The sequence below is a fragment of the Cupressus sempervirens genome, chromosome 2 (assembly GCF_028749045.1).
Source record: "Cupressus sempervirens isolate cs-2001-9-10 chromosome 2, ASM2874904v1, whole genome shotgun sequence".
Classification (NCBI taxonomy): Eukaryota; Viridiplantae; Streptophyta; class Pinopsida; order Cupressales; family Cupressaceae; genus Cupressus; species Cupressus sempervirens.
This window is the reverse complement of record NC_143119.1, coordinates 558,169,912-558,175,401: the sequence shown is the minus strand read 5'-3', so window position 1 is coordinate 558,175,401 and position 5,490 is coordinate 558,169,912.

Sequence of the window (5,490 nt, the reverse complement as noted above, 5' to 3'; positions counted from 1 at the left end):
TGAACAGACTTAGAGAGTCGACTTGGTGAGAGTACTTGGTGGGCCGACCTGGCCGGGTGACTTGATGAACAAACTTAAAGAGTCCACTTGGTGAGAGTACTCGGTGGGCTGACCTGGTCACGTGACTTGATGAACAGACTTAAAGAGTCGACTTGGTGGGCCGACTTGGCCGGGTGACTTGATGAACGAACTTAAAGGGTCGACTTGGTGGGTCGAACTAGCGGGGTGACTTGGTGAGAGTACTTGGTGGGCTGACCTGGCAGGGTGACTTGATGAACGAACTTAGAGAGTCGACTTTGTGAGAGTACTTGGTGGGTCGAACTGGCGGGGTGACTTGATGAATGAACTTAAAGAGTCGACCTGGTGAGAGAACTTGGTGGGCTGAGCTGGCCGGGTGAATTGATGAATGAACCTAAAGAGTCAACTTTGTGAGAGTACTTGGTGGGCCGACCTGGCGGGGTGAGTTGATGACTGAACTTAAAGGGTCGACTTGGTGAGAGTACTTGGTGGGCCGACCTGGTGGGGTGACTTGATGAACGAACTTAAAGAGTCGACTTGGTGAGAGTACTTGGTGGCTCGACTTTATGAGCAGACTTAAAGAGTCCACTTGGTGAGAGTGGGCCTAACGGGGCGATGTGGTGAGTGGGCCTAACGGGGCGAGTTGGTGGGGCAACTTGGCGAGTGGTATTAGAGAGCCGACTTGGTGAGGCGACTCGGCGAGTTGGTTCGTTGAGATGACATGGTGAGCTAACTTGGCGAGTCAACCCAGCAAGCAAACTTAAAGAGTCGACTTGGAAACGTACTCGATTTGACTTGGTGAGGCGACCCGGCGAGCAGGCTCAAAGAGTCAACATGGTGAGGCGACTCATTGAGTCAACATGGTGAGGCGACTCATGGTGAGGAGCTATCCTTGATTCGACTTGGTGGGCCTACTTGATTAGTCGACTTGGTGAGCCGACCTGACGAGCTGACACGGTGAGTGGGCTTAAAGAGGCGACGACATGGTGGGGTAACTCGGCAAGCCAACTTATCGAGGCGAGATGGTGAGTCGACTTGGTGAGCTGACTTGGTGAGCGCACTTAAAGAGTCAACTTCGTGAGGTGACTCGGCGAGTTAGCCCGGTGATGCAACTTGGGCGGGCCGACCTGGCGAACGAACTTAAAGAGGCGACTTGGGCGGGCTGACCTGGCGAGCGAACTTAAAGAGTTGACTTGGCAACGCGATTGAACAATCGACTTGGTGAGCTGACATGGTGAGTGGGCTTAGAGAAGCAACTCCACGGGGCGACTTGATGAACGGACTTAAAGGGTCGACTTGGCGGGGTGACCTGATGAATGGACCTAAAGAGTTGACTTGGTGAGAGTACTTGGCAAGGTGAACTGATGAACGGACTTAAAGAGTCGACTTGGTGGGAGTACTTGGTGGGCCGACTTGATGAACGGACTTATAGAGTCGACTTGGTGAGAGTAGTTGTTCTGGTGACTTGATGAATGGACTTCAAGAGTCAGCTTGGCGGGGTGACTTGATGAAAGGACTTAAACAGTCGACTTGGTCGGGTGACTCGATGAACGAACTTAGAGGGTTGACTTTGCGGGGTGACTTGATGAACGGACCTAAAGAGTTGACTTGGTGAGAGTACTCGATGGGGTGACCTGATGAACAGACTTAGAGAGTCGACTTGGTGAGAGTCCTTGGTGGGCCAACCTGGTTGGGTGACTTCGTGAACTGACTTAAAGAGTCGACTTGGTGGGAGTACTTGGTGGGGTGACTTGATGAACGGACTTCAAGGGTCGACTTGGCGAGGTGACTTGATGAACGGTCCTAAAGAGTTGACTTGGTGAGAGTACTTGGTGTGGTGACTTGATGAAAAGAATTAAAGAGTCGAATTGGTGAGAGTACTTGGTGGGGTGACTTGAAGAACGCACTTCAAGGGTCAACTTCGTGGGGTGACTTTATGAACGGACCGAAAGAGTTGACGTGGTGAGAGTGCTTGGTGGGGTGACTTGATGAACATAGTTAAAGAGTCGACTTGGTCAGAGTAGTTGGTCGGGTGACTTGATGAACGCACTTGAATAATCGACTTGGTTAGAGTACTTGGTGGGGTGACTTGATGAACGGACTTAAAGATTTGACTTGGTGGGCTGACCTGGCGGGGTGACTTGATGAACAGACTTAGAGAGTCGACTTGGTGAGAGTACTTGGTGGGCCGACCTGGCTGGGTGACTTGATGAACAAACTTAAAGAGTCGACTTGGTGAGAGTACTCGGTGGGCTGACCTGGTCACGTGACTTGATGAACGGACTTAAAGAGTCGACTTGGTGGGCCGACCTGGTCGGGTGACTTGATGAACAAACTATAAGAGTCAACTTGGTGAGAGTACTCGGTGGGCTGACCTGGTCACGTGACTTGATGAACGGACTTAAAGAGTCGACTTGGTGGGCCGACTTGGCCGGGTGACTTGATGAACGAACTTAAAGGGTCGACTTGGTGGGTCGAACTAGCGGGGTGACTTGGTGAGAGTACTTGGTGGGCTGACCTGGCAGGGTGACTTGATGAACGAACTTAGAGAGTCGACTTTGTGAGAGTACTTGGTGGGTCGAACTAGTGGGGTGACTTGATGAACGAACTTAAAGAGTCGACCTGGTGAGAGAACTTGGTGGGCCGAGCTGGCGGGGTGAATTGATGAACAAACCTAAAGAGTCAAATTTGTGAGAGTACTTGGTGGGCCGACCTAGCGGGGTGAGTTGATGACCGAACTTAAAGGGTCAACTTGGTGAGAGTACTTGGTGGGCCGACCTGGCGGGGCGACTTGATGAACGAACTTAAAGAGTCGACTTGGTGAGAGTACTTGGTGGCTCGACTTTATGAGCAGACTTAAAGAGTCCACTTGGTGAGAGTGGGCCTAACGGGGCGATGTGGTGAGTGGGCCTAACGGGGCGAGTTGGTGGGGCGACTTGGCGAGTGGTATTAGAGAGCCGACGTGGTGAGGCAACTCGGCGAGTTGGTTCATTGAGATGACATGGTGAGCTGACTTGGTGAGTCAACCCGGCGAGCGAACTTAAAGAGTCGACTTGGCAACGTACTCGAGTCAACTTGGTGATGTGACCCGGCGAGCGAGCTCAAAGAGTCAACATGGTGAGGCAACTCATGGTGAGGAGCTATCCTTGAGGCGACTTGGTGGGCCTACTTGATTAGTCGACTTGGTGAGCCGACCTGACGAGCTGACATGGTGAGCGGGCTTAAAGAGGCGACGACTTGGTGGGGTAACTCGGCAAGCCAACTTATCGAGGCGAGATGGTGAGTCAACTTGGTGAGCTGACTTGGTGAGCGCACTTAAAGAGTCAACTTCGTGAGGTGACTCGGTGAGTTAGCCTGCTGATGTGACTTGGGCGGGCCGACCTGGTGAATGAACTTAAAGAGGTGACTTGGGCGGGCTGACCTGGCGAGCGAACTTAAAGAGTTGACTTGGCAACGTACTTGAACAACTGACTTGGTGAGCTGACATGGTGAGTGGGCTTAGAGAAGAAACTCGACGGGGCGACTTGATGAACGGACTTAAAGGGTCGACTTGATGAACGGACCTAAAGAGTTGACTTGGTGAGAGTACTTGGCGGGGTGAACTGATGAACGGACTTAAAGAGTTGACTTGGTGGGAGTACTTGGTGGGCCGACTTGATGAACGGACTTACAGAGTCGACTTGGTGAGAGTAGTTGTTCTTGTGACTTGATGAACAGACTTATAGAGTCGGCTTGGCGGGGTGACTTGATGAAAGGACTTAAACAGTCGACTTGGTCGGGTGACTCGATGAACGAACTTAGAGGGTCGACTTTGCGGGGTGACTTGATGAACGGACCTAAAGAGTTGACTTGGTGAGAGTACTTGGTTGGGTGACTCGATGAAAGGACTTAAAGAGTCAACTTGGTGAGAGTACTTGGTGGCTCAACTTTTTGAGCAGACTTAAAGAGTCCACTTGGTGAGAGTGGGCCTAACGGGGCGATGTGGTGAGTGGGCCTAACGGGGCGAGGTTGTGGGGCGACTTGGCGAGTGGTATTAGAGAGCTGACGTGGTGAGGCGACTCAGCGAGTTGGTTCGTTGAGATGACATGGTGAGCTGACTTGGCAAGTCGACCTGGCGAGTGAACTTAAAGAGTCGACTTGGAAACGTACTCGAGTCGACTTGGTGAGGCGACTCGACGAGCGGGCTCAAAGAGTCAACATGGTGAGGCGACTCATTGAGTCAACATGGTGAGGTGACTCATGGCGAGGAGCTATCCTTGAGGCGACTTGGTGGGCCTACTTGATTAGTCGACTTGGTGAGCCGACCTGACGAGCTGACATGGTGAGCGGGCTTAAAGAGGCGACGACTTGGTGGGGTAACTCGGCAAGCCAACTTATCGAGGCGAGATGGTGAGTCGACTTGGTGAGCTGACATGGTGAGCGCACTTAAAGAGTCAACTTCATGAGGTGACTCAGCGAATTAGCCCGCTGATGCGACTTGGGCGGGCCAACCTGGCAAACGAACTTAAAGAGGCGACTTGGGCGGGCTGACCTGGTGAGCAAACCTAAAGAGTTGACTTGGCAATGTACTTGGACAATCGACTTGGTGAGCTGACATGGTGAGTGGGCTTAGAGAAGCAACTCGGCGGGGCGACTTGGCGAGCACACCTGCTGGGGCAAGGTGGTAAAATGACTAGGTGATTCGACTTGGTGAGCTGACTTAGGGAGCTGACTTGGTGAGTGAACTTAAGGGGTCGACTTGGTGAGGCAACCTGAATAGTCAACTCCGTGAGGTGACTTGGGGAGACGACATGGTGAGCGGTCTTAAAGAAGAGGTGACCTGGTGGGGCAACCTGGTGAGGTGAGACGGTAAGTCATCTTGGTGAGCCGGCTTGACGAGCTATGAGTGGACTTAAAGAGTCAATTTTTGATTTGGCAAAGACCACATGGTTAGATGACTTGGTGAGCCGACCTGGCTAACAAAATTGGCAAGCAAACTTATAGAATCGACTTGCTGTCCCCAGCCAGGATCGCACGCCTGGGTCGACCCAACTTGGGTCACCCGACTAGGTCAACCCATCTCCATCGCCCCAGCCTCGGGCGACCCGACTAGGTCGCCAGAGTGGGTCGACGAGGGGAAAAAAAAAAAAAAAACAAAAAAAATCATGAGAGGCCCTGTACAGCGAAAAGCGCTAAATTTTGGGCATTACAAAAGAAAAAAAAAAACAAGTTACCCGCTTTTGGATCACGCACAAGTTTCAGTTCACGTATTGCCGAGCCGACTCGAGGCGTTACGCCTAGCTAGCCGGATTTGAGGTAGGGTAGCTGAAACGATCTGATTTGAGAATTTTCTTTATAAAAAGAGATCATGATAGGCCTCGTAAGGCAAAAAAGAATGAAATTTTGGGAGTTAAAAAAAAAAAACGTTACCCGGTTTTGGATCGCGCACAGGGCTCGGGTCACGTAGCATCGAGGTGCCCTAGGTGACATGAT